The sequence below is a fragment of the Taudactylus pleione genome, unplaced genomic scaffold (genome assembly GCF_031769625.1).
Source record: "Taudactylus pleione unplaced genomic scaffold, aTauple2 ptg000352l, whole genome shotgun sequence".
NCBI classification, from domain to species: Eukaryota; Metazoa; Chordata; class Amphibia; order Anura; family Myobatrachidae; genus Taudactylus; species Taudactylus pleione.
The window spans coordinates 13,451,476-13,469,576 of NW_028284753.1; positions in this window are offsets into that span (position 1 = coordinate 13,451,476).

An 18,101-nucleotide genomic window follows, 5' to 3' on the forward strand; every position below is an offset into this window, starting at 1 on the left:
ACGCTACATCTACATCTGATTAGCAACCACCTGTAACCTCCCAGGATCGCCCAACACATTTGCAGAAATAAATAATTGAACAGCACCTTTTTTTATCATAGGGCCTGAGTAGGATGCTGCAGCGTCCATCTGTGCGTCCTTTGTCGCAGTCACATCTGCAACCTTATGCTAATGTTGCTGCAAACTCCTTGCATGGTGCACAGCCATTCATCTGAATGTGCAAGGACTAAGACCAGAGCCGTAACTAGATATTTTGGTGCCCTGTGCCAGAAACAGCATTGGTGCCCCCCCTCCCCCATAGTCTAAACAGGGACAGTGTGCACCTCAGGCGTGCGGTTCAAAAAAGGTTGTGGTCTTGTAGGGGAAGGTCATGGCCACACTATAGTACCCCCAATTCACATTACGAGACATAGTAATAATGCTTCTTACACATTATGACCACACAGTAGTAGTGCCCCTTACACATTACGCCACACAGGGGAACCTCTGAAGAAATTGATTCTCCTTTGGCAGACACTATTAATGTAGGAATCCCATTTACCCGAAGATTCCTGTTTGTGTAGGAATATAACCAATGTCATTATCATGCAACAGAGTTTCAACCAATCTCGTGCCTCATGTCCTCTCCAGCCTCCTACCTGTGTTGTCACTCCAGCCTCCTGCTCTGTGTCCAATTCATCCATGTGTCTTTCAAGCTACATGCCCTGTGTCTCTCAAGTCTTGTGCCCCGTGTCGCCTCCCTGTGTTACCTCCTACTCCAAGTCCCCACCAACCTCCTCTCTCCCCAACCTCCTGCCCAATGTTACCTCCAGCTGCCTGTGTCATCTCCAACCTCCTGATCTCTGTATCATGTCCTGCCCCATAAACCCCCCCCAGCCTCCTGCTCCAAGTTCCCACCAACCTTTTGTGTCTCCCCAACCTCCTGCCCAATGTGGCCTCCAGCTCCCTATGTCATCTCCAACCTGCCCCATGTCCCTTCCAGCTTCTTGTGTCATCTCCAGCCTCCTGCTCTCTGTGTCATGTCCTGCCCCATGACCCCCCAGCCTCCTACTCCATATTGCCTCAAGCTCACTGTGACATTCCAGCCTCCTACTCCATATCATTCCAACCTCCTGCTCCCTGTGTCACCTCCTGTCCCATGTCCCATGTCATCTCCAGCCTCCTGCTCTCTGTATCATGTCCTGCCCCATGACCCCCCCCAGGCCTCCTACTCCATTTTGCCTCAAGCTCACTGTGACATTCCTGCCTCCTACTCCATATCATTCCAGCCTCCTGCTCCCTGTGTCACCTCCTGCCCCATGTCACTTGAGCTTCCTGTCCCACTGTCTTTCCTTCCTCTGCTACCTGTCTTTCAAGACTCCTGCTTCCCTCTGTAATTTCAAGACCAGCCCCCACTGTCTTTCCAGCCCCTGCCACCTGTCTTGCAAGCTTCTGTCCCATTTTTCAAGCAGTCTGTCTCCCCTCTGTATTTCCAGCCTCCTGTCCCTCTGTATCTCCAGCCTCTCCTGTGTATTTCCAGCCTCCTGTGTCCCCTCCGTATATCCAGCTGCCTGCCCCCTCCGTATATCCAACCTCCTGCCCTCTCCTCGTATTTCCAGCCTCCTGTCTCCCCTCCATATATCCAACCTCCTGCCCCCTCCGTATATCCAACCTCCTGCCCCCTCCGTATATCCAGCCTCCTATCTCCCCTCCGTATATACAACCTCCTGCCCCCTTCCATATATCCAGCCTCCTGCCCCCTCTGTATTTCCAGCCTCCTGCTCCCTCTGTATCTCCAGCCTCCTGCCCCCTCCGTATATCCAGCCTCCTATCTCCCCTCCGTATATACAACCTCCTGCCCCCTTCCATATATCCAGCCTCCTGCCCCCTCTGTATTTCCAGCCTCCTGCTCCCTCTGTATCTCCAGCCTCCTGCTCCCTCTGTATCTCCAGCCTCTCCTGTGTATTTCCAGCCTCCTGTGTCCCCTCTGTATATCTAGCCACCTGCCCCCTCCATATATCCAGCCACCTGCCCCCTCCGTATATCCAACCTCCTGCCCCCTCCGTATTTCCAGCCTCCTGCCCCCTCTGTATTTCCAGCCTCCTGTCTCCCCTCCATATATCCAACCTCCTGCCCCCTCCGTATATCCAGCCTCCTGCCCCCTCCGTTTATCCAGCCTCCTATCTCCCCTCTGTATATCCAACCTCCTGCCCCCTTCCATATATCCAGTCTCCTGCCCCCTCCGTATATCCAGCCTCCTATCTCCCCTCCGTATATCCAACCTCCTGCCCCCTTCCATATATCCCATCTCCTGCCCCCCGTATATCCAGCCTCCTGCCCCCTCCGTATATCCAGCCTCCTGCCCCCTCCGTATATCCAACCTCCTGCCCCCTCCATATATCCAGTCTCCTGCCCCCTCCGTATATCCAGCCGCCTGCCCCCTCCATATATCCAGCCTCCTGCCCCCTCCATATATCCAGCCTCCTGCCCCCTCCGTATATCCAGCCACCTGCCCCCTCCGTATATCCAGCCTCTTGCCCCCTCTGTATATCCAACCTCTTGCCCACTCTGTACATCCAGCCTCTTGCCCCCTCTGTATATCCAGCATCTTGCCCCCTCTGTATCCCCCACCCCACCGGGCGCTATCTTACCGGCTTGCTCCGTCTGCAGCCTGCATGGTCCTCCTCTTTGTGTGGTGATGTAGCGCTCCGGCTCCCAGCAGTCCTGGAGATAGAGGAGCTGACACGCTGCCGAGGACCATAGTATTGCTTGGTGGCGCAGGGCACTGTGGGCCAGGATGGGAGAGACTTCCGTTATGATGTCTCTCCCAGTTCCTGAAGAACTAAGAAGATGGGCCAAAGAGGGGGTGGAGCACATGGGAGAGACAGCTGCAGCGCTCCCCAGTGCCGGCCATTTACATAAGGTGAATAAGCTTCTGCGCATGCGCAGGAGTTGTAACACTGCCGATCACGGCAGCAGTTGTTGGCCTGGCTGATTATAGAGGTGGTGGGTAATGGAACCGCGCCAGACAGCGGCCAGCCCCTAAAGGTATATAAACGGACAGGCCCAGTGGGAAACGGTCAGCAGCCCAATCCGCCCCTGGGCCATTTGATTGGCAACAAATACTTTTTCAAAGACACAAACCCATCTGTTCATTATTAAATTCCCCTTGCATTTTGGGCATACATTAAGCCCTCCAATTATATAGCAGACAGGGGTTACACACACATGGTGTATTAGTATAGGAGCATAGAAGAAATGCTAACAGTGAGGCATCCCTCACAGATTCCAATTAAATGATTAAAATATTCTGTGTATAAACGGTGAAATATTTAAAATCAACAACTTTAGTAAATAGAAGGGATCTTTATTTGGTCCTCTACTGTTTCAATTAATTTAAGCACTTTATTTCTTATACAGACCTATAATATTGTGGTCAAAACATTCCACTATGTCTTCTGTGTGTGTTGTTCAGATTGTAACATTGGATAAGATCCCTTGTAAGTAAAGGTTTTGATAGTCAGTTATAAGAGTATTGCTCATTAATGTAATAGTTTAAATGTAACATAATAGGATTGGAGATGTACACACTTTTACAATCTGCTGCTAGACATCCTTTACTTGCAGGAGCACTAGCAGTTCAGTTCACAAGTGTTAGTTCTACTTCTAATTAATATCAGTTTCAGATGTCAACCTTTTAATTGGCAACAAATACTTTTTCAGAGGCACACAGAGGAAGAGGAAGAGTCGGCAGAGCACATCTTTTGTCACCTGCTGATTGGTGCGGTAGCGGTGGTCAGAGTCAGTGATAATCTCTATTCAGGACAGGGACATGATGTTGAAAGAGGAAGAGTCGACACAGCACATCTTTTGTTACCTGCTGATTGGTGCGGTAGCGGTGGTCAGAGTCAGTGATAATCTCTATTCAGGACAGGGACATGACATTGGAAGAGGAAGAGTCGGCACAGCACATCTTTTGTCACCTGCTGATTGGTGCGGTAGCGGTGGTCAGAGTCAGTGATAATCTCTATTCAGGACAGGGACATGACATTGGAAGAGGAAGAGTCGGCACAGCACATATTTTGTCACCTGCTGATTGGTGCGGTAGCGGTGGTCAGAGTCTCATGAGACTCACAAGGTCTTAAGCAGGCAAAAACCATTCCACACCCGGACCGTGGCCAGACTGTGTATATTTAAATCACAGACATGAATCACCCGGGGATTAACACCCGGCTGGCCTACAGACTGCCTGGTGTATTTCCGGATTGTCCGGTCTAAAACATACTGTAAGTGAGTGACGGTCCAGTAACTCGATGGTGCGATTTGCAGTGAATTGAGTCATCATGACACCATGCCATAAAAGCCTGCAATGATGCAAACAGAATAGCAGGCTCTCAAGGACAATGACAGGATGCAAAATGTGAGAGATCACAATCGATGCATTCTGCACACTTTTTTTGCTCTTGGATTTGTCAACTGGCTTGGAACTGCCACCAAATCAAACAATGGACATTTGTATTTACATCGTGTTAGGGATGGGAGCCGGCAATCGGGATACCGTCTGTCAAAAGACCGACAGTGACATCCCAATGCTGAGAATCCTGACAGGGGACACGTAAGTAGCCTAACCTTTCCTCCTTCACCACCTAACCCTAACCCTCATTTTCTGCACCCTTTTCTCCCCTTAGTGCCTAAACCTAACCATCCCCTCATAGTGCCTATCCCTAACCCCCCTGTCCGTAGCCTAACCTTAATCTCCCCCCTCATGCAGCCTATCGCTAAACCCCCTAAATGCCTAAACCTAACCCTTCCCTCCTTCTGCAGCTAACGAACCTCAATCACAGTTATGCTTCTACATAAGTGTCAAATGTAGGGGGGAAGGGGGGCAGGAGGGTATCTCAAACACTAAGCTTTCAATAATTGATCACAATTCACATAATCATAATCCAAAATGACACAAATACTAATTTTCAGGTTATGAAAAGGTACCAAGGTGTACCAGAAGAAAGAAAAACTCTTTTTTGGGGGCACACTTAATTAATTAATTAAATACATAACTTTTAATTATTAATTCTTAAAAAATATTTAAAAGCACATACAACAAACACACAAACAACACCTCAATGTGAATCTGAAATTGTACCTCACAAAAAACCCCACTAAGCCGTGTATCCACTAAACAATACAAATGAAAAATTGTTCATTAATCGTGCAGTGGATATGCCGGCAGTGACCAGCAATGTATGCTCCCGCTGGTCGTTGAAGGCATCTGTCATCGCCTAAACCTGCTGACCAACTTGACAATATTATTCAGTGTGGGCACAAATCCACTGCACAGTATAATGAACGATAACGAGGTCATTATCGTTCAATTGTTCATTAGTCGTGTAGTGGATACGCGGCATAAGAATAGATAAGTGTGTAAGGTTGCAGAACTTCACACACATGACAGTTTGTTTAATCTGTCACTGTTACAAGTCGTGGTCATGACTTGACCCTTTCTGACAGCTTTCCCAGGCAGGACGGGGTTATTCCTGTTGCTAGGCGATCGGCACACCCCAGGAAGTGATGTCTCATCCACAGGTGCAGCTTGATTAAGTGCTGCAGCCTATTTATACCCACTGAATTATTGCACCTGTGCCGACTATAGCGTATATGTGGATTTAATCAGCTTCGCTGCATGGGCAGCTTTTGTTCTCTCCATGATATTTATTCCATTCGGCTTCCCAGCCAACACCAAGTAGCTCCCAGGCTTCCATTGTCCTCCAAGCGGCTTCCTAGCCGCATCTAGCAGCTCCCATGCTGCCAACGTTCACCATACGGCTTCCTAGCCGCACCAAGTAGCTCCCGTGCTACCACCAATCTCCAAACGGCTTCCTCGCCATATCTAGCAGCTCCTGTGCTGCCAACATTCACCAAACGGCTTCCTAGCTGCACCAAGTAGTTCCCGTGCTACCAACATTCTTCATTTGGCTTCTTAGCTGCTCCAAGCAGCTCCCGTGCCGCAACATCGGCACACTTTCCAAACCATCAGCTCTCAAAGCCATTTTCATACCCTAGACTGTTTATCTACAGCATTTGCCGCAACATCGGCACCATCGCAGCAACATCGGCACACTTGCCGCACCATCGGTTCTTAAAGCCATTTGCTAACCCTAGATGTTTATCTACAGCTATTGCCTCAACATCAGCACCATTGCCGCATCATTGGCACCATCACTGCAACATCGGCACCATCACTGCAACATCGACACACTTGCCGCACCATCGGCTCTCCAAGCCATTTGCTAACCCTAGACTGTTTATCAATGGCTATTGCCGCAACATCGGCACCATCGCCGCAACATTGGCACAATTGCCGCACCTTCGGCACAGTTGCCACACCATCAGTATCATTGCCATATCATCGATGCAATTGCCAACTCATCAGAACCATTACCTGTATCAGCTCTGAACACAGAAAAAAAGAGAGATTTGCCCCCAAGCACACTGCAGGTAGAGGTATTAGTTATACACATTTGCAAATATATGAATAAGCGCCAGGCCAATCGTCAAGGCTCCTCTATACTGGCGTCCCTAGCATTAAGGGGTTCACGTCCGAGGAGCAAGGCACCCCAAAAAATTTCCAACCAACGGCCATCCCCAGGGCATCACACGAAAAAGGGGAAAAAGGTGATAGTGAAGTATAAAGAAAAGATGTGTAAAGATAAATCTATAAGTGTTAATAAAATGCCTGTATCAGCTCTAACTGTACACTTCATCTCTTGAATTCCCTTGTACCCTCTACTGTGTGAGCCTCTACTACCCTAAGTGTAAGTCCAGGTGGCCGCCTAAGTATTGGTGAACGCATCATAGTTCTAAGGGAACAACAGGCGGTTGTTATTGTGAAGATCTCGCTAGCCAGATTCTAGGGGTCTCACATGGAGCAGAAAGTGGGATTCATAACAGTCACTGGTGAGCTGTACATACAGTATATACATAGCTCCACAGAGTATGCAATGTGAACTGAGCCCAGAGGTGTAGCTAGGAGCCATTGTGCCCGGAGCAAGAGTATGTTGTGGTGCCCCCCCTCACCTGTACTGAATTGGGGACGTGGCCAACATGTGGGGGCATGTGAGCAATTGAAAGGAAGAAAAAAAAATCCCAACAGAGCTGTTTACGTCACTATGGGGAGTGCCCAGGCTCTCCGTACGCCGGTGAACAGATGCTGTGCTGTGCGCATGCTCCCGCAACTCCCCCCCCACTGTGGGACACTGCGGCCCGTGGGTGGGACAGCGGGACAGTCCCAGAAATATGGGACTGTCCTGATGAATGCATGTAAATATATATATATATATATAAATGTAAATATATATATATATATATATATATATATATACACAGTGCTAGAAGTGGGAATTTTGAAGTGGGGTTAGGGAATTTTAATTGAACCGCCCCTCCCCAAGCTTTAAGGATTTTGATAAGATTCAGCCTTAGCTTCTATCTCAACTCCTGCACTGCTCACTGTGTACTACCCTCTCCAACACCCTGCACCTCACACTATCTACTCCCCACTCCCACATCCTGCACCCAACACTACCTACTCCCCACTCCCACATCCTGCACCCCTCTCTCACACCCTCACCTAGAATTGCCTACTTCCCTCTTCCTCCCCCTGCATCTCACACTGCCTTATTCCTTCTCTTACCCCCTGTACCTCATTTCCAAGTCCGGAGTCGGCGCTGTCAGAGTCCGGCTTCTCCTCCCTGTACCCCGGCTGGCAGTGGGCTCTCACAGGTGGTGCATCATCAGGTATGGACAGTGACTGCTTTGATTAGTGCCTGGATGGTGTGTCGGGAAAGTTTATTTGGCTGCTAGTCTGTGATTGGTTCCCAACTGGGGCCAGGGTTGTATACTGCCGCCAGCGCTGCATCTGTCCAACCATCGGCAAACCTTGACCTGTCACCGGATGCTCAGCGCTGCTTAGAGATGTGTCCCAGCAGAGCAAGATAGAGGAAGAGAGAGAAAGAGAGAAGGAGAAGGACAGAGAGGGGGTGAGAGCGAGAGAGAGGAAACTTAAGGACAGAGGGGCCGATTCAGACCCGGACACTAAGCCACGAATGCTCCCCATGGTGATTGTCACCCGGCTGCGCATGCGTATGCGTCGCAGTGCATGTGCGCAAGCCAGTCATTGCGATCAGGAATCATGCGCTCGTTGTACACAGACTGAGCGCTACTTTGAGTGACAGATCATGCCGTTTGTGGGTGGTAACAGGGGAAAGTGCTTGTGAACGGGGGAGTGGTGCTGCGAACACAGGCGTCTCGGAGTCAAAACTGAGTTTTATGGGTGTGCATAATTAGCATGGAAGCATCATTGTACACGTCACTTGGTCGTATTTCAGCCTACAGTGATCACAGCGCTGCTTAGCGTCCGGGTCTGAATCGTCCCCAGAGTGCACACACACTTCCTACCTGTTGCAGTTGCAGGATCAGGCACACCACTTCGGATCGGGGCGGACACTTCACAGTATTAGGCTCCTCCCCCTACCGATTCACCAGTGGATCGCTGCAATCAGGGGGCGGGGCTTCCAATGTCAGCCACACGGGGAAACTGACTGAGTGTGCCTGTCACTGCTGTGCTGTCAGTTCTGCTGCAGAGAGCCAGCCAGAGAGCAGTGTGGGGGCCCCCAATGTGTGGGGGGCTTCTGGGCAACCACCACATCTATAATCTGGTCCTGTGTGAGTTGGGCAGTATCTGGTACTGGTATTGCTGTGAGAGGGGCAGTAAGTATTGCTGTAAGGGGGCTGTATGTGGTGTTGTGAGAGGGCAGTATGTGGTGCTATGAGGGGGGAAATATATGGTGCTGTGAGGGGGAAATGAAGGGGGGCAGTATGTGCTGTGAAGGGAGTGGTATGTGCTTTCAGGTGGGCAGTGAATGAGGATTATGTGGTTCTGTGAAGAGGGTCAGTGTGTGCTGTGGGGGGGGACAATTTCTGAACTATGAGGGGTTGTAGTTTTTAAATGGTGTAGTCGGTGGTCAGTGAGTGCTGTAAGGTGGGGAGTGGAAGGGTCACTGTGTGCACTGTGAGGGGCTAAGTGTGCAGTGGGGGGTAAAGAATAAGCTGGGAGGCAGGTCAGTGTGCTGGAAGAGGGGCAGTGCGTGCTGTGAGAGGGCAGTGAGACGCATTTCATCACTAGGGGGGCTGTGGGGGGTGCTGGCCACACCTGGTGACACCATCTGATCTGCTATTTTGGTGTAACCCCCTTGAATGGTGTCACTGAGCAGTGCTGCAGCTGTGATGGATGATGCGCTCATATCCATGTCATCCACTGTGCCAAGAGAGGCTGGGGACTGGCCAGCAGCTACCAAAGCGCTGGTCAAGCCTTCAGTCTGAAGAGAGTGGGGGTGTGACATCAGGGGGCGGCTTCGCGGGCACGAGGCCATGCAAAGCAGTAGTCCCTAGGTACCGCACAATGGATGGCACCACGGGAGAGAGAGTCAACGTGTGCAGTGAGGGGGCCAGTGAGAGCTGTGAGGGGGTCAGTATGATATGGAGTAAGGGAGCAATGAGATAGCTGTGGAGGGGGGCCCAAGGGCAATCAGGGAAATATACAGGGAGGTTTTGAAGAGACAACTATGGAGGAGGAAATCAGAAAGAAATGCAGGGTCATGGAAAAACAATGGAGGGGGAAATCAGAGCAATATGGAAGGAGGAGGCAATGAGACGGGAAGCAGTCAGGAAGCCGATGGACGGAATCCCGACCGTCGGCTTCCCGACTGTCTAATCCCAGCAAGGTTTAAATGACAGGCGTCGAAATCCCGACGCCTGTCATTTTCCCTTTGCCGGGTGCCTGACACCCGACTTACCGATCGAAGGTAAGCCGGGCGCAGGGCGCGGACAGCCTCGGAGGGGGAGGGTTAGGTTTAGGGTTCCCAGGGGCGGAATTAGGGTTAGGCACCCCTCCCGGCAGGTTAGGTTTAGGCTAGGGGAAGGGAGGGTTAGTGTAAGGCACCCCGGGGGGAGGTTAGGGTTAGGCATCCCCCGGGGGACTTAGGTTTAGGCGGCGGGGAAGGGGGGATTAGGGTTAGGCACTTGGGGAGGAGGTTAGGGTTAGGCACCCCTAAGGGAGGGTTAGGGTTAGGGGGGGAATTAGGTTAGTGAATACTTACCCACGACCAGTGGCGGGCTGGGCCGGGGGGCAGGGTGCCATGTGCCCCCCGGGCCGCAGTGTCATGCCGGCACCGGCAGCTGCCGGCACCGGCAGCTGTGTGTTTGTTTTGATCAGCAGCCAATGAGAGTCTGTCAGACTCTCATTATCTGCTGCTGCGCCCACTGCAGGATCTGCTCCATCTTCCAGCTCCTGCAGTGGGCAATGGGAGAGGCGTCATGATGTCATGACGTCTCTCCCATAATGCAGAGTGGCCCAGCCCGGGAAGGACAGATGGAGGAGCGGATGGCGATGGCGGGAGCAGGGATTCAGGTAAGTGGTTTTTTTTTTATTACGTGTGTCTACTGGGGGAGGGGCGGGTACTACAAGGGGGAGACCGCTACTAGGGGCACTACAAGGGGGGGACTACTACTACTGGGGGCACTACAAGGGGGGAACCACTACTGGAGGCACTGCAAGGGGGGGGCTACTACTACTGGGGGCAATACAAGGGGGGAACCACTACTGGAGGCACTGCAAGGGGGGGCTACTACTACTGGGGGCACTACAAGGGGGGAACCACTACTGGAGGCACTGCAAGGGGGGGCTACTACTACTGGGGGCAATACAAGGGGGGGACTACTACTACTGGGGGCAATACAAGGGGGAACTACTACTACTGGAGGCACTACAAGGGGGGGACTACTACTACTGGGGGCACTACAAAGGGGGAACCACTACTGGGGGCACTACAAGAGGGAGGGACTACTACTGGGGGCACTACAAGAGGGAGACCACTACTGGGGGCACTACAAGTGGGAGATCACTACTGGGGGGGGCGACTACAGGGGGGCACTACAAGGACCATGACCCTTGCATTTCTTTCTACAAGGGGGGACCACTACTGGCGGCACTGCAAGGTGGAGACCACTACTGGGGACTATTACTGGGGGCACTTCAAGGGGGGGACTACAACTGGGGGGACTACTACTGGGGGCACTACAAGGGGGGGACTACTACTACAAGGGGGGACTTCTACTGGGGGCACTACAAATGGGGAGACTACTACTACAAGGGGGGACTACTACTGGGGGCACTACAAGTGGGGGACTACTACTACTAGGGGCACTATGAGGGGGGCTACTATTACTAGGGGCACTACAAGGGGAGGGGACAACTACTAGGGGCACTGCATAGGGGGGAGGGGACTACTACTAGGGGCACTGCATAGGGGGGAGGGGACTACTACTAGGGGCACTACATAGGGGGGAGGGGACTACCACTGGGGGCACTGCATCGAGGGACCACTGCTGGGGGCTCTATAAAAAGGGCAATACTGGGGGTACTGCATAGGGGGGAGAATACAACTGGGGCCACTATTTAAGGGGCACTGCATAAGGGTTACCACTATTGGGGGCACTGCATGGGGGGTGGACTGCTACTGGGTGCACTATATAAGGGGCACTGCATAGGGGGTACCACTACTGGGGGGACTATATAAGGGGCTTACTACTGGGGGCACAAGGGGCACTGCACAGGGGGGACCACTACTGGGGGCACTGTATAAAGGGCACTGCATAGGGGGGATCACTACTGGGGGCACTACTGGAGGCCTGCATAAGGTGGTCCTCTCCTGGGGCACAGGGGGGCACTGCATATGGGCACCACAACGGGGCTGCCCCATATCTTTATTTTTACTTTACATTAATCCCATATGGACCCGCCTCCTCCCTGGAACACTTGAGGGGGGGGGGGGTGGCGCCATAGCACGCACGTTCTTCGGGCACCCTGGCTACACGCTACTCCTCTGCCAGGGCCGCCTGCATGCATTTGCCCCCAAGGCTAAAAGTTGCCAGCCAGCCCCTGTCCACGATGATCGGGATTTTCATCCTTGTCGGGCTGCCGCTGTTGGGATTTGAACACTGAATCCAATGAGACAGCTATGGAATTGACAATGAGACACAGCTAAAAGGGCAGTGAGAGATATTCATGGAGGTGGCAATGAGAGAGATCCATGCATTCTAATATTTCAAGTTGGCTGGCAGTTGCAAATTTATGGGAAGGGATCTAAATCAATTTAACTTGCAGGTATTTATTCTCTATTTCTTTTCTAAGATTTAGACAAGCACCAATGGAGCTTAGAACACCAGCTGGCAGCTGCAGTAAGTTGTCAAGGTTGCAAGTGCAGGTAGGACATACTTATTCTTGCCCCTTTTCCAGGGGCAGGTGCGCCACTAGCGCATACAATGGTCCCTAACACCGCTAACCCCCTTTCCCTATCCTGTGCCCCCCTGTCATTATCTTCTGGATCTGCCCTTTTGAGGGGCACCAGCTAAAATTATGCCTAGGGCAGGGGCGTCTTAAGAGAGGAGGGGGCCCATGTGCACTCACCGTGCGGGGCCCCCTCCTCTCTCCCTGGTGGCTGGCAGCTGACTGACGTGGCCCACCAGCCACCGGAGCCTTAGTAGACTAGACTAGAGCGTGCCCGGAGTCTACTGCGCATGCGCAGAACTCCGGTAAATGGCCATGGCGGCCATTTTCCGGTGTTTGCACATGCGCAGTAGATTCATGGCACTCTAGTGCCCGTAGTCTACTGCGCATGCGCAGAACACCCAGAAAATGGCCGCAGCTGAGCAGCACTAAGACCCGACGCGGGACCACAGACAGGTAAGTTTAAAAAAAAAATGGGTGCAGTGTGTGCGGAGCGGGGCTCCCCTGGACCCGGGGGCCCGTTGTGCCCCGCACACACTGCACCCATTATAGATACACCACTGACCTAGGGCACCAAATTGGTTAGAGCTGGTTCTACCTGCATGTCTCCAATGCTGCTTCTCTGTAGCCAATTACTTTTCCTGACCCAGTGGCATCACAATGGAGATGAGGGGGGTGCTCTGAAGGGGTGACACTAAAATGCTGGCTCCTCCGCAGTGAATGGGAGACAACGCTGCACTGTGACATTAGTGTGCACGGGCCAACTCCCAATGAGGAGGAACCAGCAGTTCGGGGAATGTCTCTGGGGCAACCTAGCATCTCTGGGAGTGCTGGGACCAGAGTGATGAAACAAGGGTGTTCCACAAAGCCACGCCTCTTTTTAGCTGCATGCGCAGGGGGTTTACTTGCCGCACTGGGTGTTACCTACCCCAGTGATGCCAATGTCCTGACCACTGTATGTTTAGTACAGCCTTTCTCTCAACATTTACTTCAGTGTTCTCCCCAGGCTGTTTTTTGCGGGCGCAAAGCATACCGCACTGCAACAGCGTACCGCATGGCACTTCCCCTTGCCCCAATGCGCTGCATCCCCGATCACCCTCAATGCGACCTTGTTGACACACACTTTGAGAGTGGAACCAATGTGCCGCTTCCGGGGAACCTGCTGGCAGTTACACCGTCCCCACATGCAGCAGGGTCTGGCTCTGCTTGCTGCGGGAACTTCCTGTGGTTACCCTTCCTGCTGGAACTTCCTGTGGTTACCCCAGTGCTGCTGCCCAAGTGAAGCTGGCACAATCAGCTGTCAGGTAACAAGTTGCTGCTGCGCTGTGTTACACACAGTCACCTGTAGCCCCGGGTGCCAGTGTGAGCGGCATAATGCGGGGACACCGGACTGTACTATGCCGGAAGCAGTAGCATAGTTTGATGTTATTTCCACTCTAGTATTACTCCTGATGCCCATGGGGTATTCAGTATGTGCACTAACTAGCTACACAACTTACTGTACGTTCTCTGTTCCTGTACACACTAGTGCTGTCTCGTTTCAGATAGATGCATTAAATTGCCCAAAGCTCTTGTATACAGCTAATACATACGTGTTTTTTCGTATATGCATAATGTGCTGTAAAACCATTGAGTTCTGGTGTAATCACTTTAGTGTTAATGAGGAAAACTTCATAAGGAATAATGACTTGGGGGAGACAGGGGCATATTTCTACCGGCCCTTGTGTTCACTTTTCCACTGTATCCCCCCCAAAAATCTGTGGGGACAGTATTTGGGAGCCTGAAAGTGGGGCCAGTATCTATTGAGCTATATAAAATATATATTCTGTGTAGCCTGCAAGTGGGGACAGTATCTGAGGGTTGTATTAATAATAATTTATTTGGTGCCAGCAAGTGGGGCCTCTAAGAAGAAGAGGAGAATTAATATATAAATTGTTATTTCAAGTTTAAATAATTATATGGTCAGGATTTAAAACATTTTATTATGCGAAGGCCCCCACCCGGCTACATCTTGATACCACCCGGCTGGAAACATTTTCTGGGGAGAACACTGTACTTACACATTTATTGACACTGGGATTCATTCCGGATCCTGACGTGTGGGGTGCCAGTGCTTAGAATACTGGCCCCGGAATCCTGATACCTGTCAGAATCCTGGCACCGGCATCCCGACCGCCGGTATCCCGAAGGTAAGCAGAGGTAGGGTTAGGCACTAAGGGGGGAGGGTTAGGTTTATAGGCACCGGAGAGGTTAGGTTTAGGCACTAGGGGGGGAGGTTAGGCACCAGTAAGGACGGGCAGGGTTATGGGCTAGGTTAGGATACTCACCTCCGAGCGCCGACCAATTACCATTTACTTATGCATTCACTGATACTTATACATATTGTGATAGAAGCACTGGTAAAGTGGTCAATGGCAGATACATTTGTCCTAGGTTTTTGGCCTATGTGTTCTAAAAACTCCCAGGAGAAATCTGGGGGTGTGGATGTGAGGAGAGGGAGGGCTCCATCCACAAGCCACTCCAGGTTTTGGGCCTTTCATCTTGGTAGCAGGCTCATTAGGGCTTGCAGCTGGAACTAGCTGATATAAGCTGTGTTGTAGCTGAGTGTCTCACACCTGGGGTAGTAGGCATGCAGGCTAGCATGTCCAGAGACACTGTTTTGACAACCCTGTAAGTACTGTGTATGTGTAAGTACTGTGCACATGCTGTTGTTGACGGTGTGGGCAGTAGGCCCTACCGTCCTGGTAGTGAGGGTACCTACTGTTTAGTTATTGCCCAGATGGGCTAAGATTTTGGTTTATGATTTGTTATATTCATTTGGCACAATAAAGACTGGCGCAGACCATTTTGGACGAGAACCCCAGACTTGTGTCCTGTTTCTACGGCTGCAGTGTGTGTAAAGAGGGAGTCCAGCTACCCCAGGAGAGGGACCCCTATCCCGACTGTGTCACAATATACATTTAATAATGTCTATGAGCAATTATAACACTGATAAAAAAGAGGGGGCATTCCCTATTCTCCAGTAGGACACACAGTAATATTCTTCCAGGAAGAGAGCCCGACCCTTCCATACGTTTCGAGGTGACCAAGGTTGGACTTATTTTTATATATTCACTGGAACATTTTGAACCTTTAAGGAGCATTTTATACAGGGACACATATTTCTAGGCATAGTTTCTCCACTGCCCTAAAAATATTCAAATGGTCAAAATTTATTTATTAGGATTATTTGACAGATGGCCTCTTATGATCCTGGGGGGTTGTCCCAATATACTATAGCTATGTAGCAACCAAATTTAAAGTTATAGGGCCTGATTCAACAAGGATCGCTATTGCGATTGCAATAGCGATTACGCACACAGTCTTACTGAAGAAGATATGGTAATGATATGCTAATGATCACAATGCCATACTCAGCCTGACATAAGGACACCCACTTTATCTTACATACATCCGTAATACTTAGCAAGACTGTGAAAATATCGCTAACATCAAGTACCATTGCTGCCTCACTTATACTTGCTCAGGAACTGCTAACCCCATCACAGGCAGTGCAAGCCCAAGCTGCATATGGCATCGCAGTGACTAATTTATGTATACCACTGCAACGGCGTTCAAATGCACTGGCACGCCTGCATCTTGCCGCCCCCCCGTCACCACCTCCAAACGGTACTTCCTGTCAATCACTCTGTGTTGGGTCTATGTAGTTACTGTGATCGCAGTCCCGACCACAGTGGGGTGTATGTGATGCATACGCCTGAGCAGAACGCAACAGTCGCCCATCTGCGTACGTAATTGCACTAGCGATCCTTGCTGAATCAGGCCCATATTTGTGTAATTAATCAATTAACAGAAACATGACAGTATTTGTAATTTTTAATTGTAAAGTTTCTAGTTTGCTGCATCAAAATTTCTCCAGAGCAGTTAAAACTTTGACCTTCTAGTCAGTTATACAATCTAGTGCTGTAATAAACATTTATTACCGTTGTTAGGTGATGCAAGAGGAGATGGCAGGTCATAAAATCTTCCGCTTAGAATGTTTTGTTTATATAAATACACACTTACAACATATATATATAAATATATATATATAGATATACACACACATATATATATAAATATATATATATATATATACTCGTGTGTGTGTCTGTGTATATATATATATATATATATATATATATTGTGATAGAAGCACTGGAGAAGTGTGGAATGGCTTCTATATTTGTCCCAGATTGCTGTCTTATGTCTTTTAAAAAACCCCAGGAGAAGTCTGTTAGAAAAGCAGACTAATAATGTCGGCTTCTGCGAAAAGCCAGAATGGGACCTGGGGGTGTGGATGTGAGCAGAGGGAGGGCTCCATCCACAGGCCACTCCAGGTTTTGGGCCTTTTAGCCTGGGAGCAGGCCAATTAGTGGTTTCACCTGGAAGTGGCTCATAAGTGCTGTGTAATCTCTTGGTGCAGTGTCTCATACCTGGGGGGAGCTGGCAGTCTAGCCTGTTCAGAGACACTTGGTTAAAATCCTGTACGTACTGTGCACGTGTTTTGTTGATGGTGAGGGCAATAGGCCCTACCATTGTTATAGCAAGGGAATCTGCTGTGTAGTTAGTGCCCAGCCGGGTTTGGACTTATGTTCATGTTTTTGTTTATATTTTTGTGTGTGTCACAGTAAAGACTGACGCCGACCAGTTTGCACGAGATTCCCAGACTTGTCTCCTGTTTCTACAGCTGCTATGTGTAAAGAGGGAGTCCATCTACCCCAGGAGAGGGACCCCTACCCTGACGGTGTTACATTTGGTGGAGAATGCGGGCAAACACACTAAAGTTGCAGCCAAGAAAACATTTATACGTTTAAAATTTAAAGTGACATTTTTTATGGTGGATATAACGTTGAAGTCCATGGAGGTGGAACCCGCAGATGCTTAGAGAAGCCAGATTCTGCTTCCAGTCCACACATAAAAGCAGCATTGGGGACGTTGTAAAAGCCTTGCTCCAGGCTACGGTGGCTCAGCAGGAAGCTACCAGAGCGCAGCAGAAATCCACCAAGGTGCAACTGTTGGCCTTGGAGGCGGCCAGAGGCAACAACAGGTTACAATTCAGGAAACCCACCAGGCCTTAGCGGAAAACAGCCAGGCCTTAAAGGAGGTGGTACAACACCTAGTAGCCCAGTCTGGTGATGCTACCACTGGTCCTCCTGCCACCGCTCGCTCCATACATGCCAGTCACTTCCTACAGAAGATGACGTCGGGCGATGATGTGGAAGCGTATATCCCCGCATTTGAGAGAACAGCAGAGAGGGAGAGTTGGCCCAAGGAACAATGGGCAAGTCTGATGGCACCTTTCCTGTCTGGAGAGCCACAAAAGGCCTACTACGACTTATGCCTAGCTGATGCCAAAGACTTTAAGAAATTGAAACGAGAGATCCTAACTCTTTTAGGAGTCACCCTGTTCATTCGCGCCCAATGAGTACACAGCTGGGAGTTCCAAATGGAAAAGCCTCCATGCTCACAGATGCATGACCTCGTCCACCTTACCACAAAATGGCTGCAGCCCGAGACACTAACAGGACCACAGATTGTGGAAAGAGTTGTGATGGACCAGTAACTACGATCGCTACCTGCATCTCTGCGCAAGTGGGTGAGACATGCAAACCCCAAATCCGCAGACCAGTTAGTCGAACTGGTGGAGAGGTACGTGGTAGCTGAGGAGCTGTTGAGTCTGCCCCACCGAGCCCCAATGATGCACCGGCGAATTCCCATCGAGACTGGTAAGACTGTTCCA